Raw genomic sequence first — 20,327 nt, 5'->3', positions numbered from 1 at the left:
TCAGACTTCTGAGTCTCGGTTCCGAAGTAAGTGTACGTGGGCTGAAATCCTGATTTTGGGGAAAGAACCAGAGCTCTAATGTTTTCACTGTGGATGCACATTTACTAGTGGTGTCACTGCCCTGAGCTACTATTTGCTGTCTTTCCTTATCTTGTCTTGCTTCCTTATCTGCTGTCGGAGGGTTGGTCAATGTGTTACAGCTCTGAAGTGGGACTGAGTGTTTTGATTGCAGTTCCTCTTAAGTCCACATTTAAGAAAATACTTCAGAAAAGCCATTCTTCCCATTCTTGGTTTTCTGGCAGATTTGAGTACAGCAAGATCGTATGTGATAAAAGATCTAAAGTCCAAAAGTGTGCGTGAGAACTTGGTTTTTTAGGATATGATGCATCAGGCTAACCTAGTATTACGGCTAAAAAGAAGTGACTTCTGGTAGTTGTGGACAAAGGCCTTGGGCTTGGGTTCCTGTGCATTTGGTGGCAGTGCTGTAGATCTGATCTGCTTCCACCAGAGACCACTCTTGTGCCACTGTTTGAAGATTTCTGCCTGTTGTATAGCAGCAAGACAACAGTAATATCTTGAAGGTGGAGTGTTGGAAAACGTAGTTTTATAGCTTTGTGGAGCACCGCTTCTCCTTTGGGGGGAGCTGCAAAGTGTTAAGGAAAGATGAGCGTGAAAAGCAAAGATGCGTTGTGCTGCCAGCAGCCTGTCCCAGCCGCACCGCTCCCTCGCCGTGCTTCTCCTCGCGGGTGTGGAAAAATCGTCTCTTCTAGTGCCTAGAGACGTTTACCTTTGTCCTTGCTTGGAACTTCTTCTAGAGAGAAATTTTGTTTTGCTGATCACCACTCATATTGTTTGTTCACCTAAATGAGATCAGCAAGTGTTCGCTGAAAGCTGCTTTGTACTACTTTTGCCTTATTTGTCCCCCACTTAACTTATGCTGATGAGAAAGCCATTTGATTAGAAAGATTATATTGAAAAGCATCTTTCCCCGCCCCCCCCCCCCCCAAAGGTGATGCTATTTCTGTTGTCTTAAATTTTGCATGGCTATAGAAGTTGACAGCTTGGGAGAGCTGCTCTAGCCTCATTAGCACAACTTGGTGTTTCAGTGACGAGAGTTGGTTGCTCCCGTTTTCCAGGAGGAGACGGCAGGTTTGATTCTTAAAATAGTAACTCTATGGAGTTCTGTAAAGCCATTTTTTATTTAGGTAGTGCTAATAAGGGTGAAACAGGTACCTGTATGTCACAGCCCATAACTGGTGAAGATGCACCGACCTCCTGCGAGCTGCACAAGTCACAGGCAGGAACACTACCAATGGCACCAGGCGACGGACCCTGGGTAGGAGCTGCTGCAGTGGCTCTGTGAACTGGGAGTGCTGGGGCCAGCCCCGGTCCGTACTTTTTGATGAGGTGTGGATTTACCGGGTCGGGGAAGGAGCTGGAGGAGGTTTAGACCTTTCCCGGTCCCTGTCCATCTCTCTCCCTGCCTGGAGAGGCAGCTCCGCACAGCTCAGCCTGGTCTTGCAGCGTAAATCGGTCTGAAGCCTCTGCCCGTGCTGCAACCTCAGTGTAAGCATTCATCAAGTGGATACTTAAATTCAAATGATTTCACCCACTGTTTCAAATGAAGAATATGTGTAAAGAAGCTTCCCGAGCACCCTGCGGCTCGGCATTGTATTCCAGTCTCCACGAAGAGCAAGTAGCGTGGCTGGGAGCAGCCCAGCGACCTGCCCTGCCCTCGGGGAGAGCGGAGATCATACTGACGGCTCTCTTGGCAAACCTCTCCTTGGAGGACATCGTTGCACGTTTTTAGAGGCAGATCACAAAACGCGGTGGCATTTGTGCACTTGAGGCAGGTGCCCTAAAAACATGAAAAACCAGATTAGAAAAATGAGGAAAAAAAGAAAAAAAGATTTTACTTTATTAACATTTTTGAATAATTGAAATTACTTGCCCTGTAAGGCCCAGAGGCTTTTGCAATAATGGCAATCTGCATACTATTAATTTTTTTATAATGTTTGTTTCGTGGAATAAGTAATTCTTAACATTAATAGCTCTTGAAAAGTACCATGAATCAATTATCTTCATCATGTAACGGTAGTGCTAGCAATCTGGCATTATATGGTTTTGTCAAGGAGCTGTGTTTTGTTAACTTCAGATGAAATACAAAACTCTGTTTTGAAAAAATATTGCTTTTTCCTCCTCTTTTACAGAGGAGATTGATTTTTAAAGCAGCCTTCAGGAGGAAAAATTAGCTCTAAAAGGAGTTATTAAATAAGCATTTTTAATAGAACAAATATCCCTTTGCTCTCGGATGCTGCTTAATGAAAAAACAAATTATGTGGTAGCTACAGATTTTCTTTTTTCTTTTTTTTTTTTTTGCAAATGATTACTCCTCCTTTCCTTTTGCCTCCATACCCACAGCTGAGTGCAGCACTGATACACCACAGCAGAGCCTGGATCTGCATTTTGTGCACATCAACAGGCTTTTTGCCATTTTAATGTGCTGTCATTAAGCAGTATGGTACTTTGCGGAGTGTAGTAAGAATAATTAATCCATAACTCAGTGAAAGAAAAATCAGATCCAACAGAGATGGGGTTGGTTGTTTTCTAGCCTTTTTTTTCTTTTTTTTTTTTCTATTTTCCTCTCTTTTTCCCACTATTTAAGCCCCAGCCAGCGCATTTTGCACCGATTGCACAATGATTGGAGACTGACAGGCTGAAGTCCTTTGCTGCCCACAGGGGCAAAGCAGGTTGCATGATATTATGCAAAGCTGCAATAATAGCCAGTGACACTCTGATGGCAGTTTTACGCTCGTCGGGTCGCTGAGGTTGGGCAGCTGCTCTCCCAGATAGTGAGAGATGGCGATGCTGGCTGGCAGGCTGGGGCACGCTGGAAATGAGAGGCTTTGGTGTTGCCACCTGCAGAGCAGGGCACGTGGCAGTGCCCCCGTCCTGTCTCCCATGGCTCAGCCGGGGAAGCTCCGGACATTGCTCGGGCTGTGTGGGAGCGATGTGCTGACCACTGCTTGCTGCTGCAGCCACCAGCCAGAGCCTGGTGGGCACCGACCTGCAAAAATCCAGAGAAAAGCTCCTTAAGGATGCTGGAATTGATGCTTTTCATTTAAAATGGGTGAAATTCCTGAAAATAGTTAAATTATGGCACAGATGCAATTGTGGCTTGGAGTAGGTGGAAGGTTCTCTCTGCTGCTTCTATTACAGCTTGGCTTTCAGCTGCTTCATCTTTGTCTGCAGGGGAGCTGGAAGGGCAGCCTTCCTAAAACCTCAGATCTCGGTAGCTGCCAAACCCATGTGAAGCTCAAACAATAGCAGCATCCCAGTCTTCAACTAGAAGAAACCTTGAATAATAGCTGTTCGGTGCGACCCTTCGTACCTGTGATCACCCAGTGGGAGCAGGACACGGGGCACCTTGATCAAACACTGGCGGACTGGCGGCTGGAAACGCTCTGTTCGTGCTCAACCTGTCCACGTGAAAAATTCCTGTTCATTAGAAAATTCGGGTGAGTGCATGTGCCTTTTCCTCGTCTCGTGCTCCTGAGAGGGTATTGCAAACGAAGATTTAAAATCCAGGGTGTGCAGCTGGGAGGTCCTGTGGGGCCGTGCGTCCCAGTGCAAATCGGAGGTATGAGTTAGGTCAGTTCTTTGCACGGGTGCTTGCACCTTCCTCCTCCTCTGAGCCCTAGTGCAGGTTGCCCAGAAAGGCTGTGGAGTCTCCATCCGCGGGGATGCTCAGAAGCATCTGGGCACGGTCCTGGGCAACCGGCTCTGGGTGGCCCCGCTTGAGCAGGGGTTGGACCAGGCAACCCCCAGAGGTGCCTCCAGCCTCAACCAGCCTGGGGTCTTCACGGTGACCACGGGGGCTGCAGCGGTGCTGAGTGGTGCTGGCTGTACAGGAGGGACTGGGTCTGACCCTGATGCTCTCCTCAGGCATCGGGGCAGCCCCAGGCACTGCGGCAGGACTGCAGCTGCCTGAATCCTTCAAAACCTGCTCCAGTTGCAAACATCGGCATAATGGGTGTTGTGGCTCTGCAGCTGCTGTAAAGCAGCTCCTAATGGGGGATGCTTTGATAAGGTTAATGACTCCTCAGCTCCTGAAATGGCTCTCATCTTAAAACATCCTGAAATCTCAGCATCTGGTGCTGGCTGAAAACGTGCAATAAGGAGAAAGAAAGGAGGTCTGGTGTTAATTTTGAGATTCATTGAAGTTCAGGCAGTTTATGTATGAATGGAGATCACAGTGATTTAAAAAAAAAAATAGGGTTCGCTGTGTTTCAGTACAGTCCTCGTTTATCCATGGCTGCCTTCATCCTGGGAATGCATTTGCACTGGGACGGAACACACGGGCAGAGCAAGGATGGGACCATGGAAAGGGGTTTAAGATGATACATTTAAACTTCAGAACGAAAACACTATTAAAAATGTATTATTCATAATGTGAAAAATGTAGCCTTTCACTTCTGTTGACACACAATTATTAGGTTTGGAGGATTACTGCACCTGAATTTGTTTTGCTACTGACACCACACAAATGAGCCCCAGAACCATTTGAACCAAGGAAGCGATTTAGTAATCAGTGTGATGGTAAAGAAAAACACATAGGCCTTGTCTGTTAGCATGCACTGGCCCTAAAAATATACAGTAGCAATTTCATGGGTGGCCTGTGCTGTAATGTGATCCTGAACAGAATGCATATATATATTTTGATTGCCTGCCTGTTAGCAAAACAACTGAATGGCTTTTGTAGGGCTGATCGGTTGGGATGCAAAGGGAAATTGGATGAGATGCGACAGAGCTCTGCCGGAGCCATTGCACCCATTTGTGTGTGTGCAGGTTCGTGCTGCTTGGCTGACAACAAAAGCCCTGGAGACTCTAAAACAGTAAAGCCCTGAAGTTCGGGTTTTGTCAGCTGGGCTGGCCGTGTTCATCCGCTGTGGGTGATGCTAGACCTTTGTGCAATGGCAGGGGAGTGCTGTCACAGCCATGTCACACATCCCGCTCACTGGCAGAGCCACAGCTTTGCCTTCTCCTCCCAGCTACCCCCAAGCCATGTTTTGGGGAAGAAAAACGTGCTCAGCCCATCCTTTCCCTTTCTTTTTCAGTGGTCTCTCTAGCTTAACACAGGAAAGATTTCTCTTCAGCAAGTGAGGAGTGTTTCAGTTTGGTGATTAATTAGTATTGCTATTAATACAAGATGCGATTCCATTAGATTAATCTATCTTATTGGTCAGGCTTTAATTAATTAGGTAATAAAAGCGACCCTAAAAAAAATCTTGAATGCTGGTTAATGAAACCCATGGATCTACTTATTAAGAATTAAAACCTTTCTCCCTTTAATATTTTTCTGCATTATTAAAGTCTGCTCGGTTTCTTTGTATGGTTTGTCCCATCAATAATGAGAGTCTTATTTCTGAATTGCTTTGTGTGAGCCAAGAAATCTAATATTATCTAATTAGGGACAACTCTTCCTGCATAATAAATACAGGAGCAGCAAAATCAATTTGTTCCAGGCATTTTGTATTGCTATTAAAAAAAATCCAGTCTGATACACTGTATACCAGTTTTCATAGAAAAAATAAAAAAAAATCTCTGTGGATGAAGAGCCGATCATGTCCTTGGGGCCGGGCACCCTGGGCAGCCCAGCTTGGGGCAGCTGGGGCTCAGGTGAGGACTACACCTGCCTCCACCCCAAAGGTGCTGTACAAAAAAGACATAATTTTGAAGAATTTGCACAGTCTGAATGCATCCATCCCTTCCCTGCCCCCATATTTTCTGGTGCGTAATTATTTTGGTCCCCACAGGTTTTGAACAGGTTAGTGCTGGGTGGAGTGGTGCTGCCACGTGTGTTACAGGAGGGATGTGATAAAACAAGTCTCTGCATTGTTTTCCAGTGTATTGCCTTAGCCTTTTCTTCCTCCTGCCTGGGGCCAGGGATTTCACTGGGATTTGCTGCAATAAAAGTTCAGCGAATTCTTTGCAGGAGCAGTTTTGAGGCTTTAATACTGAAAGAATCCAGAGGATCTCTTTTTATGTATTTCACCCTCTTGTGTCAAAACATTTATGGTCGTAGCTCAAAAGCGTGGAGGGATTTTGGAGATGAGCTCAGGCAGCTGCCGGCGCAGCCGGGCACACGGGGAGGGCACCTGCTGCCACCGGAGCCGGCCCGGGGACCGACCGCTGCACGCCGGCTCCCGGCTGAAACCAGGAGCTTGTTTTCCCTGGGGACAGAGGGGGACACAGGTGACAGGGTAGGTAAGTGCTGCAGCAGACTCCTTAGGCTAAGCCTGTGGTTTGGCTGACTTCTGGCACAACAGCTTGCGGCTGAATTAGTTTTGAGGAAAGGAGGAGACTCTAATATCTGTTTAAAAGATAATTAAAAAGATATAAGTGGATGCAACATGAAAAAAAAAAAAAGATAAATGCAAACAGTAAAAAGGAGAGAAAACTAGGAGATGTGAGTAGTGTTCCAGCCCCAGGAGAAGTCAAAACCAGTTCTAAGGCAATCCGTAGTGGAACAATGACATCATTAATCATTGCACGCAGATGCAGGATGCCTCCTCGCCCCGTGGCTTCTGCCAGTGGTCACCAGCGGGTGACAGCAGGGCTGGTACAAACCAAAAGCGGTGCAGGCATAGACAGAGGTTTCAAACCTTGGAGCTCAGGTAGGGTTGCTTTGAGAGGGGGGTGCCGCATAATTTATCGCTGCTCTTTCAAGAGGGAGATCACTTTTCTAAGCAATAACAAGAAAAGATTTATTTTCCTTTAGTGCTACGGTTTGTCGTATGGTGGTCTGAGGAAAATAATCTTGATGACACTGCGCATATAAAGTTTTACAAACTACTTCCCCCTTTGCTGTCAGCGGGTGGTTTTGCTATCGACATTACTGGGTCCTGGGCTCAGCTGTGTAAAGGGAAAATATTGTAGGAAATAAAAAAAATAATCAAGTCATTAGGCAGCTTGACATTTATTTCCGAGTAATTATCTTTGGTGATAGCCTTCATAGTTTTAAAATAAATGTAAATGACTGTAAAATAACAATTAAACCGCTCAACATTGTATAAATTATTGTAATTGTGTCGCCAGCTATCACAGAACCTCAAAACAAAAGATGATATTGCTGGGTAAGCTGCTCTGTAGTATAAAAAATGCCATAGTAATGCTGAAATGCTACAGCTCTCAGATTGTTAGCATCACAGAACCAAGGGGTTTTGCTAAGAAACCCAGATTCATTAAGAAATGGTTAAAAAGACATATAAATAACAAATGCACAGTTTAGGCTTCAGAAAACTGTAATTTGCCCAGCGGTTGCACTGAGGGAAAGGGCCTTCCATCACCACTTATTCCAGACTGGGTAGTCGCTGCCCGTCGTCACTGCCTGGGGGAATGAAGTGTTGGTGCCTTCGCCGCACGGGCGTCTGTAAACGTAAAGAATTTCTGACACGATGAAGGAAATTTTCTTTGTTGTTCCTACTCTTGAGGACACCGCTGCAGTGGTGTCGACTGCTGAACATCGCTTGTAGCTTGTGAATCTCATGTAACGGGTGTGTGCAAACTTAGGGCACGTGGAAACGCTCCTGAGTCTCTTGGTCTGTTGTGTATCTGCAGGCAGACCCCACAGGCAGAGCACAGGTTTGGAGGGGCTTTAGTCAGGAGGCAGGAGCGCGGTGCTCCCCGTAACCCTGTATATTTAGCAACTTTTTCAGGTGTGTCGGGAAGGCGGCGAGAGTGCAAAGCAGTGTAAATGCAGAATTGCACTGCAGGGACAGGAAAATGCAGGTTTTGTCACTTGGAAATGGGGGAATGAATTGAGCCGAAGCCCAGAAGAAAAATGTCATGCCTGTAGCGATACAGTGTTATTTTTTGTAATTTAGCAGTAACAGGCACAATAAATTAGAGATACCCTGAAATTAAAATTTCCTATTCGGGAAGTTTGAGGCTTGTGCTGCTGAAAACCAGATCATGAAGCAATTACCTGGTGATAAAGCTGTGGGGTTTTTAATCAATACTGGAGGCTGTGCATACTTGCCTTTTTAATTTAGAGGTTATGATTTTTAAATGCTATTCTAGACCTTACTATTAGATTAAGGACCTCTTTGAGGTCTGTACCATGAGGTCTTCTTACTGATTCTTGTGTTGGTCAAAAAAAAAAAAGTTATTTTATACTTCCAGCTACAGTCATGGAGCAGAAAGGAAGAATCAAGAGCTCCTGCGGAAACCCGGGTCCCTCTGGGAGATCGGGTGGCTTCCTGCTCCTCCGGCTGCTTTGGCAGCTGTTGGTCCCTGGAGGGAGGTTTAATTCCCAGCTCTGCAGCTGCTTTTCCTTCCTGAACTGCACCAGTTATTGCACACTTTTGATTCTTGGGCCTTTTATCATTTGCATTCTAAATATCAACTACAGCTTAAAAGCAGGAGTGGTTTATTTTCTTGGGAGGTAAGTGAAGAGGCTTTAGGGATAAGCTTATGCCTCTTTACACGTAAAAGCCCTTCTGTTGCTTTTACGCTCCTGGTGCTGATGGGGGAAATGCTGGTTTCAGAGGAGGTCTGCTAGTCTCGGTGCTAGTGGGCATGCCACAATCAAGGGAATTTCGAGAAAATGTCAGTGTGACCCATTAGATTTCACTCAAACCTTGAAAGAAGAACATAAAAGCTGATGACTAGGAATTTGTTTCAGTTGCACTGAATGACATTATATACAAACAGATGAGAATGGCCTTCGGAGTAAATACTCAACAGCAATTTAATTTTAAATCTGTTTACGTGAAATCCTTTTTGAACAGAGACACAAACTGTAATCCTTCGCTGTGCGATGCTCTGACTCCTGTTGAACCACAGTTGTGTTGTTATTTCTGTTTTCCTAGTAGCGAGGCTTTGGGGTCTGAGCTTATTTTCTTTGGCTACGAGCAGCACTAACCTGTGTCTCTTTTATAGCTTCCCTGTTGCAACTTCCAGGCTACTGTAGCAGCGAGCTTGCCACTATAATTACAATGTGTAATTTATCTTTGGTTCTCAGATTCTCCAGCATAATTTCCTGGAGGGATAACTCAAATGATAATGAATGCATGGTTATGAAAGTTGCATTGCCTTGTAATAACAGTAAAAATGAAAGGTAAATTAAACAAAAACATATTAGGGCACATTATACTGAAACAGAGCTGTAGTCACCTCCAGTTTGGCTGCAGTTTGGGCTGAGTTCCTGTTGTGGAAACACACATGCCCTGGTCTGCTGGAGCTGCGGGGCTCAGTAACTGACCTGGAAACTGGGGCAGTTGGGATCTGAGGAGGCAGAGGTAATCCTGGGGTTGGAACTCAATATGGGTGATGGGGGGGGATATATTTAGGTAAAATGCTGTTTTACCCGTAAAGCAGCAATTGATAAGGCTACTCTAACCCTGGATTCTTGCAGTTTGTGCAAGTCCTGGTTCGTAAGAATCGTACGGTCGAACTCAATGAATGCAATCCTAATTAGCTGTGCTGCAAGCCCTGAGTGGGGTCTGCAAGAACTTCTGAACCCGGATTTCTGAAAGCCCTGAAAAATGAAAATTGCTCAAGAGAGGGAGAAAAAGGAAAGAAAGAAGAGAAGAAGTGTGAAAAGGAGCTCCAGTGGTTTTCCCTCTGGAGGCTGCCCTGCGGCAGTGCTGCTGCTGGGCGTCCCAGGCAGCGCAGTGCTGTGCGTCGCCGCTGTCGCCCCGCTGTCGCCCCGCTGTCGCCCCGCTGTCGCCCCGCTGTCGCCCCGCTGTGTCCGCAGAGGGCAGTGCCCTCACGCACAGGCTGGAGCCGCCTCGGCTGCGAGCAGGGCACAGGCTGCAGCTTGGGCCGGTCATCGGGGAGGCTCCTGTTTCTCGGAGGAGTTAGATAACACTGCTGCTTGCTTTGAATGGTGCATATAGCCATTTTTATAAACCTGTGCATTGCCATGCAAAGGCAGCTGTTTGGGAAACGTGGTGCCATATAAGCCCATAAGCGTACTTGTAGGGAGCAGCTTTCCTTGCTATGGCCAGAGCATCGCATCGCCCTGTGCAGCCTGATCCCTGGAGGGGAAGGGAGCTGAACTCCTAGGTGCGATTTCAAAGCCAATAATAACTTTTGCTTTAAAAATAAAGATGAAAGGCATTAGCCTTGCTGGTGTGCTCTGCGTACAGGACGCAATGCGGTGCTGTGTCCTGCTGAAAGGTGTCAGCTGGATTTCTTGCCGCCGTTGCAGTAGGGCTGCGGCGCTTTGGCTGGCGCAGGCTGTGCGTGGTGCTCGTGGGGAGGTCGCGGCAGCCCTGCGGCGTGCTGCCAACCCCACCAGAGCGGGTGCTGTGAGATGGCACAAATGGTCTGATATATTTAACTCAGAAGATACTGAAAGGGTATCTTCCTTTTGCCTAAAGGAGCAGTGAACTTTGCATAATATTGACTTTGAAAGTTTTTTTTTAATTGAGCATAAATAAATATGTGATATTATTTTTTGTTTTATTCTTCTGGTTTTGTCCTGGTCATGCGTAAAAACCCAAAACAGGGTTGAGACCATAATGACCAATATACCCTAATGTTCTCTTCCACTAAAGACCATGAAGAAATGTGGCGATTCACATGAAAGATGGGATTTCTGCCCTGCTATTCCCCTATCTCTATGCATAGATTTAATCCCAGAACTACTGAAAGAAAAACTCCTGAACTGTCAGTCATAATTCCTACAAGTTGAAGGTATTAAGAAATTCTGGGATTATAGGTCAGCACAAAGCTGGACTCGTGGTGTGGGATGTCTCCATGTGAATGGCAGTGAAACAAAGTGGCTCCCACAATTGCCTTGGCAATATTTCCTGATAGAAATCAGTGCAATTAACTTATATGCCGCCATAGCTTCACGTCTGAAAGATAAGATCTACAGTGCTGTAAATCACAGTGGAAATTTCACACTGTGCTTCCTAAGCAGAGCATGTGCAGTATATAGCTGTCATTTCCTCATTTAACTATCATTAAAATTAAGTGCTGGCTGGAATCGGTGGTATGTGAAGGGAGACCTTGTCATTAAGATTGAACTGGAACCTCGGTGCTTTATACAAATTAATTGAGCTGAGAGCCCTCAAAGGAAACAAAGACATAATTAACAACTTCTGTATCAGTTTTAATAGCTTAAAAAGAAAATTAAAATGTGATGGTTTTTAGGCATAGCAGAGACTGGCAAGCATCACTCTGCAAAGTTTCCTTGCTGTCCTTGCCCTTCCTTTGCTGTCCGCCTTACTGGGCATAGTCAAGGCTAGGTGCTGGCAGGCTACTGCATGGTTAAAATGAAAGCACTTTGTTTTCAGCTGCCACTTTGGGCTGTATTTAATGCGGAGGTCATGCTTAGTTACCAGGCTTGTACAGGGCACTGTCGGCTGGGCAGTGCTGGAGGTCCAGGCCCTAGACAAGGGCTGCTGACAGGGTGTTGGTCTGTCTGCAGGGACTCATTAATGACAGGTGGAGTATTCCTCTTTAAGTGACATTTTTGTGTTACAGATATTGAAGAATTGAGTCCAATCAGACCTTAAATGCTGTCCTCCAGCCCCAGCAGAGTGCCCTGTCACCACCAGTTAAAAACATCCTCCATGGAGGAAAATTCAGACTTTGTGGTGCAAAATTACAGCATAAGCTTTAGGAAAAGGGAAAAAAAAGCCTGAGATAGGATATGTTTTTAAAGTTAGGGCTTTGCACAAAGTCCTCTGATATCCACAAAAGCAGTCCCTGTGCGTTTTGTAGGGGTTGGGTCCACAAGGCCATCTCCCTGGCATTGGTGTGCAGAGTGTAGGTGGAGAGGGGTCTGCCCTGCACGGGAGCCTCAAGCTCGTTACAAGATCTTCATTAATTTTAGTAATCTCACATGTAATTAATTTCCCTAACTTCTGAAAACATCAATAGGTTTAACAACTTTTCTCACCGCTTGGTCCCAAATCAGGACCAGGGGTACAGGAGGTTGGAAGTCATCTTCTGAGAGCCACCGTGCTCTGCCCTGCTTCGCCAGCATCACTGGAAAATCAGCAAGTGCTGTGCTGTAGGGTCGTATCTATTGAAAGTTGTCTTCTGCTTGGCAAAATCTGTTTCTCTTGATGACTTATGTGGCAAAGAAAACAACCTTGACTTCGATATTTTCAAATGTGCTGTTAAGGAATGGGGTGTATTTCTGACTGTATCCTGGCCCTGCTGAGTGATACTGGTGTAAATCACTTCAGCTCTCTGAGCCAGGCTCTTCATTGCTTTTCTAGTTTATTTAATCTGTCAACCCAGAGCTAAAACACTGTTTTGCCTATTAGGACAGATGGCAACAGAAGGTGCAGGAAAGCCTTTTTAAGAAATAATGAATTTGGAGAAAGCCAAGGAAGTACAAAATCATTCTCAATATTCCCAAGAATAATTATTCCAGGGAATGAAAAAACAGGTTTCTTGAACTTGCCTTCTCAGGGTTATATTAATATGAAGCATTTAATCATTAGGGAGATGAAATTAGTTCACCTAGATTGATCTCTAAGCTGAACTGGGAAGTTGGACAAAATAGTAATTTCATAAACTTCCTTAGAATAATAATTTGCCTGAACAATTATGCTGAAGGACATCAGCTAGTAACCTTGTGGGGCTCTGATACCTGCTTACGCTGCGTCTGCGAAGAAAGATGACAAAACGTTGCTGTTGTATTTTAGAAACAAGAGCGGGAATGTTTTGTCTCCGATGCACATGTGCACGGCTGTGGATGGTGAGGTGGGTCTCAGACCTCGGGGGAAGGTCTCCAAGATCTTCAATGTTTTTTTTTTTTTTTTTAAATGGAGGGGTTTGATTTGTGACTATTTAAGGGAGGTGTCCTTCTCCCAGTTTTTAATTTCCAGGAAGGAATTGTAATTTTAGCAGCTTCTCTTCAGTTTTCAGTCCTGGGTGCAGACAAGTAAAACCGTCAGAATGTGTCTGAAGGCTGGAGAAAACCAGAATAATAATTGAAGAAAAATGTTGCAAGTTGTTACAATGATATCCCACAAACCAGGGGGAATGTGACTACCAACCAACCATCAGAGGGTCTCCGCAGGTGGTCAGGACCTACACTTCCAGCTTCTCTTACCCTGAAGGGACTTTGCTGTTAGTAAAAGACTGGGGAGATGTTCCTCAGCAGTAAGGGTTTGAGGCTGCAGGTGGAACGTGCTCTGGCTTACGCTCAGGGGTGTGAGGGCATTGCACAAGTTTAAATGAAAGGTCTTGACCCCATCTCTGCCATCAGGCTGGATTAGACCAAATGCATTCTCATTTTTATAAACCCTTTTCAGGTCAGAGGATGAAGAGATGTGGTATAACTGCAAATCATCACCGTTGCTTATTCTTATCTGTGTGATATAGGTAGACGTGGTTGGGCTCTGTTTTCCCACACCTGAGGTTTACAGAATATTGGTCTGAGCACGGCAGGATTTCAGGGTACGATTTGCCTTTCGCTGGCTTTAGTGTTTGAAATTAGAAGCAGTATTGTCCGGGAGGCAAATCTGGTGGGAGGGAACCAGGGTGCAGAGCCTCTGGCAAGGAAATGGAGCGTAATTCAGGATTTACCTAACCTGTGTGCACTGTGGATCGGTAGAGGCCTTCCAGTCTGAACTGGGAGCCAACCAGTTTGACAGTTGTTCATTAGGAGCACAGCTTGTCGGTTACCTGACTTATTTTAGTTAAGTGGTTTTCAAACTTTTCAAATGGGGAGAAGACCTTCTGCTTGCCGTGAAAGTTTAGCATAAGAAAAAAAAATTATTTATAACCTAAAAATCAACTGTAGGAGAATGCAAACCAGTGCCTGAAAATACCAGAGGCTGTCGTTACCTGTACATCTTTTCAGTAGTGAAGATCATCTGTGTAATCTGCAGCAACAGCTTACAAATGTATCCCAAGTGATATTCTGAAATAGTTGTATTGCCAGAATTAGCAAGGGACCAGGGAAAAGTGGTATGGTTTCTAGCCTGCAGAAAGGGCCAGGCACCGGTGCCTGGAGGAGACAGCCCCAGCGAGCGTTTTGGGGGATGTACTTGTAGTAGAGCTTTCTGGAGGAAACAAAAAAAGTCTGTAGCTGGCTATTGCCAGATGACTCAGAATAATGACAGTGTTAGCAGTAAACAGTTTTAATTTATACAGGTGACATTTAAAATGCAAATCAGACCTTAAGATAATTGCTGGAAATAAGGAAGCCTCTGTTGGTTTAGGGAATATTTCCAGTTTCTATGGAAATTATTTATAATGCAGTGAGATCAATGAAGAAGCTCATGTCTTAGAAGACTTGGCTGGAATCGCTACTCTGTGGAGTCAAAAGACTTGTTTAAAGTGAATGCACGGGGACAGGAGTTTGCGGTCAAGGTAATACGCTGGGAATAAAGTACTCCAATCTGTTGAAAAAGATAATTTTTCTCCTGACATAGCAAATGCAGATGGACCAAAATTAGATGATGTTACCGCAGATGTGTGTGCCTGACTCTGCTCCCTGAATTAAGTTGCACATCTGCTTTCAAATTTAGAGATTATTTTTAATTTTTATGCATCTTTTACACATGCTCTTGTAGGAGAGAGGGCTAAAGACTGAAACTGCATTTTGTTGACCAGTACTGGAGGTTACAGTGTGGTGAACTACTCAGTGGGTCCACTGCTTGTTTTTGCAGGGTCCATGAAATGCAGCTTAAGGAAAATACACTTTTTTGGGGTTTGCATGCAGTTGATAAGAAACGATGCTGCGGGAGGACTGTGGGGCTCCACTCAGCAGAGCCAGGTCCCAGCTGCAGTTCTCCAGCACTACCGTAGCACAGATGGTTATAAAACTACCTGCTGGGGTGGACTTTTGCAGAGGGTGCACCGAGCACTGTGTTTCCCCTTGCTCATGTTGGCAGGAGGGGGCTGGAGAGGAGTACCGGGATGGGTGCTGCTCGCTCTGCCAACCGTGCGTTTGATTTCCTGGAGTGACCTGTGTCTTCCCTCTTCTGAATCCTGGTTGTGCAAATGAAATCCAGACTCACCTGGGCTGATGGTGCTTCACATTTTAATGCAGTTTATATTGTTTAATGGGCTTTTGAGTGCTCTGCATTGACCTCCTCCAAAGCAGTTATTTCCTCCTTGCGGTAGGTGAATGCTACCAGAGGGCATCCTCTTGGGGACCTCAGCATCTTTATCTGATTTATAACAGATTTCTCCACTCTCTACAACCACCAATCTTGTTTTCTGCTTTGATTTCATCTTACTTCACTGAAGCTGGACTTCTAGCTAGAGGCTTTGGGGATTTTTTGATGGTAATTGTCTGAGTGTTTTTTTTTCCGATCAGCCTCCTGCAAACCTTTTGATTTACTTGATATTCATCCTTCTTTGTGCCTTGCTTCCAGGTTTATTATTCCAGGTTTCAGCGCACCATGCCATTTACCCAGTTAGCTATAATATACGATCTCGTTGTTTCCATCTGAATGGTTTCTCGTTAGTTCATGTGGGTGAGAATGTGTAACACGCACGTCTGTGTGTGCTCCCACCACTGTGTGTATAAAAATGTATCTTTTGGCTAGAGAAAATGAGTAAAAATGCAATTCTGAGTAGAAAAAGGACAGCTTACGTAATTTTTGCTTGCAGTTTCCATATGTGTTCAATGCATTTGTAAAGTGTAAGGTGTGACTGGCAGACAGTGAGTGTGCATGGCAGAGATGGAGCCTTCTGTGCTCATGCACACACACTTATATGGGCACGTTTAGGGGGACGAATATTCAGCAGGTGACAGGGATTAGCTCTGTTGGCTTCCATGAAGTGGTGCTGATTGATGCCAGCCTTGGGTCTTGCTTCTCCTGCTAAACCTGTGCTGCCAGCCGGTTGCTCCCGTGTTACTGGATTCACTCCGTCCCCAGTCCATCAGGCGGCAATGCCATGGACACAAAGACGATGCGAGGCTGTGTCTGCCTCCCAAAGAGGTGTTGTGCTGCAAGGGGGAGATGAAACAAGTTTCTCTTTCATGATGCCCAAGCTGGCACTTCCACCAGGTTCTTGGTGCCGCAGCTGCATTGCCCGCGACAGCTGCCCCGTGCTCTGCCAGCGAGGCTGTGGGCCTCTGGTACCTTAAATGAAGCCTTTATGGCTATATTCTCAGTAAAAAAAATATTCCTTTCCCTACCTAGGTGCTATTGTATAAGGAAAGATGAACTCATCCTTTTACCCCATTATTGTACTTGTATTCTTGTCCGTAGCCACTTAAACAACCCGTTCCCCCCCAGCTGTCACCCCCTGTAGCTCTTGCTGCCTGGAAGATTCATCTCAGCTCCCACCTGAGGCTCTGCCTGACCTTATAACTTCCCACACAGCTCATTCATCTACCCCAGCACGCCTATTGCCATGAGAACAGGCGTGTGAAGTTATTTGCATCTGTCTGGGGCCAAACCCCTTGCAAAGGTGTAAATGGATGCAATTCAGTAGATTTAATTTGGCTGCCTACCAGTGTGAGCTTGGAATCTGGCATGTGCAAGAGGTTGCTAATATATTATTAATTTTAATGTTATCTTTTAATTCTTTATTCTTTGAATCACCTATACCAAAAATACAGCGACGTGCTGTTATGTCTTCTCTATCTTTAATTGGGCCTTCTTATAAGGTCTAAATATGTTTTCATATTCAGGTTAATAACTTGCAGTTGCACTTCACATTAATGTTTTTATGAAATGATCAACTGTTTTTGCAGGTTAGAGAACTCAGCAAATCCGTAAGCTATTTATAATAAAAGCTGTAACCACTTGATAGCTATTACAAACTATTTAAAACAAATGCTATTCACATTTGCCGATGTTTAGAACAGCTCTAAATTCATAACCACTTATAAATAATGTATAAAAAGCAGTGTAATAAGCATATCAATGTCTTTATTCACCTTTCACGGCAACTTGTGCTGAGGGCTGTGGACAAAGGTGAAGCTGACTGTGAGAAATGCCCTCCTGCCCCTTGCTGCCAGTGGTGGTGGTGGCCGGTGTCCCCGTCACCGACGTGGAATGATGCAGTGCTGCAGACACTCCTTGGCAGCCTCAGGATTGGCACAACACACACGTCTTGTCTTTGCTTTAATGCTGAAGGACTTAAAGGTAGGGCTTGGCAGCAATGCTGAGTGTTTTCCTGCAGCCGAGACTCTTAAAGGAGTCTTGTGCTGATCCCCCAACCCCCGTTGAAAGAGATTTTGAGCAGAAGCAGCCTCTTGTCAAAATGAACATTAAAACCAGCCAGCATGTTGCTTTCTTGCCATTCAGAGAAACTGGGGGTGGGTTAAGGAAATAAGTGTTTCTGTCCTAGAAGAAAAAAGGATGCTTCTATTCCCTCTGCTTCAGGACTGACATCCCCTTTGGGTCTCAGAGAAGTCACACCAGGTACCTAGTAAGGATGCTGTTCTGTACTCTGTAACTAAACGAAACTCTTAATGGACTCAACTGGGATGAGGTCCAGAAGGTTTTAATGTCATTCAAAGCTCTGCAGTAACTCTTGGGTTGGTCCAGCTGTGGCTCTCTGCAGCCAAAGCGGAGACCATAGGTCTTTGGGGTGGCTGTTTAACTCTTGGGATGTTTGGTAATGAAAGCCAAGTTTTTGGAAGAAGCCAAGTAATTCATATCACCAGGGATTTATGACAAGTCTCTGGAGAAAGCGTGGTGTGAAGGAAGTGCTGCTGGGGTGAGTGTGATCCTGTTCCCCCCCGACGGGGAGAGGATATTTCTTCCAGGACAAATAGTTCATTGCTACGTATCTGCTCTTGTGCAAATGATCAATAGGTATGAGATTAGAAATAATTACCTTCCTGCAGCTACTTCACTCTTTAAGGAGGATAACAGTGGGCTATTTTTAAAAGGTTATTCAAACCCCAGATCTATTACTGTAAGGCTGTTGTGAGCTGTCAGGTACAGAGCCATAATCTTCACCAGTTATTGTTGTACTTATGAATTCAATACGAATTGCATGAACTAAAGCACATTGATTAGCGGGTTGACTTCCATATGAAGCCAATTCATCTAATTTTTACTCTGCTGGCTCAACAAGTATTAGCTAATCATCTAGTATGAATGGTTTCAAAATACCACTTTGCTACTATCAGCTGGCAAACGGCCATTGATAGATTATTTATGGGTGAAAAAACACCACGCTATTGCTTACACCGCAGAGGCACTTACAGTCCCAAGCGGGATTGAGACCTCACTGTGCCAGGTGCTGCACAAGTGCATGAGATGCCTGTCCTGCAGACGACTGGGGATGTGCAGAAGGACAAACAAGGAAGCAGACTGATTAAACAAGGAAAGGGCCAGAGACAGAGGATTTGGAGTCACTGTGGGAGGGAGGGATTTCCATTTTAGAGCCTGTACTCAAACGATGACCTGCAAATGCAAGCAGCTTTCAGTGAGATGCTTGCTTTGCTCATAAGAAATGGATATAGTGATAAAATCTGGTTTTGGAGGGAGCTTCAATCTAATTTAATTTTTCCCCCTGTAAATAATGACTTGCTGTTCTGGAGGTGCAGTAGAGTCTAAATTAGTCAGCATGCCCAGAGATGCCTGGGATAATGACAGATTCACGGTGGCACTCTGCCTGTTGCTGCAGAAGTAGCAGGGTAGTTGATCTGCCCACTGGAGCCATTTTGTGTGGATCTGAACCTGGTGGGTTTTGGGTAGGAATTTGTTGGTTAATTAATTATTTTTTTAATTACAAGTATACTGATCTTATGGAAGAAACAGGAGAAATTGTGTAGCATTGTCTTTGAAAATGTGCATTTTGGGAAAATAGAAGTTTTTCCTTCAAGCAGAGCAGCTGAGAAGCACCACGCAGTTATGAATCAGGACTGAGCATGGAAAGCTTTGTGGCACGTGTGGCTTTGTACAGCCGTGTCTATTTGCCCGGCGGTACCTCTGATCTGTCTGTTCTCCCCTGGGAGCCAGGAGCTGGCAGCGTGAGCCTGCCGGAGAGCCCTCTCCATCACTGAGGCTCTTGTCGGCACCAGTGTCTTCAGGCATCGCTTGGTGCGGTTGGGATGGTGGGATGGACCCAGTGATGCTTTCAGGAGCATCATGCTGCTTCCAGTGCTCGCTCTCGGGGTTGGAAAGGAAACCACAGGCCTCTGTGACAATACCATAAAATGTCTGTGACTCTATTAACACTGTTCAGTGTTTTCCAAATGTGTCTAATGAATAGGAACATCTTGGCTTTGTGTCTGCTTCTGGCAGTCAGGGACTCTTCAGGGATCTCAAATCAAAATCTTGTGGTATGTTTTGAAATTTTAACCTGTATTTCAAGAACAAATGATTGTGGTTGGCTGGAGGCTTATACTGGTAATTCTGTGTAATAATTCTAGTTTTTCACTATAGTTTGGAAAGAGGATATCTGCAGAAAATCAAGTGGTGGAGTCACCATCCCTGGAGGTATTTAAAAGACGTGCAGGTGTGGCACTTAGGGGCATGGTGCAGTGGTGGAGTTGGCAGTGTTAGGTTTATGGTTGGACTTGATGATCTTAAAGGTCTTTTCCAACCTAAACAATTCTATGATTCTAAGATGCAGCTTTCGAATGATGGAATGAAGTGCAGTGACTGTGATCCCTGGAGCTGGAGCCCCGTATCCTAGGAAAGGGTGTTTCAGCCAGGATGACCTGTCTATGCTTGATTAGTAAAAACTCCCTATTTGTATATTAAACTCTCACTGGGCAAATAGTAGAGTTACAAAACATAACTGCAAGTGCTTAATAAACAATCCATAGGTGTTATAAACACATTACCAAGTGTGCTACATGCTACAGAGGGGCATGAGGGCACCAGCAGGATGCCTGCTTACCTATTAGCATCATTTATAAGCACCCAGCCAGCCTATAACTATTGATTTCCCACTCATTAAAACCTTAGACAATAATTTATCAAGTCTTCGTAAAATAAACCTTTTTTTGGAAAGCCTGATGTCTTTGTTTTTACATCAAGTAAGCACCTGTGCCTGTGGGTGCTAGATAAGCCCTAATTCATAGGTTTCTCTGGGAGCTATCTGTATCGTTGAACAAAACTTTCCCTGCAAGCAATGATGTGGCTTATTTTTCCTGATACAGAGAAGTTGGCTGTTTTTGAGAAAAATGTTTGTTTTCTAAGCAAAAATGAATGGCTTTAGATGTCACTCTCAGATTAAAAATTTTCTTTGATAAGCAAAGATGGGTGATGGGTGCAGTCTCTGGTCCTTCTCTAAACATCTCTCACTGGATGTATGGTTTTTTTTTCCCCACCTGAGCAAAGTCTGGATTAAATTTAACTACTAGGAATGGGGTATGAAACGCAGCTGTCCCTGGCTGGGATTTGGTGGCTCTGGCACAACTGACT

General features: G+C 44.9%; 1 long non-coding RNA gene across 1 annotated transcript in view; it reads left to right on the top strand.

The window, feature by feature from the left end:
• The first annotated feature begins 3,301 nt into the window (after positions 1-3,301).
• LOC140657883 (uncharacterized) overlaps positions 3,302-20,327 on the top strand; it is a 47,446-nt gene continuing 30,420 nt past the window's right edge. Inside the window, exon 1 of the long non-coding RNA XR_012044525.1 lies at positions 3,302-3,518. This is a non-coding gene — a long non-coding RNA (uncharacterized lncRNA). The remainder of the gene's footprint in view (positions 3,519-20,327) is intronic.

This window comes from Ciconia boyciana, chromosome 11 (genome assembly GCF_034638445.1).
Source record: "Ciconia boyciana chromosome 11, ASM3463844v1, whole genome shotgun sequence".
NCBI classification, from domain to species: Eukaryota; Metazoa; Chordata; class Aves; order Ciconiiformes; family Ciconiidae; genus Ciconia; species Ciconia boyciana.
Note: the sequence above shows the minus strand (reverse complement) of the source record. Positions and strands in the feature narration are given on the sequence as shown.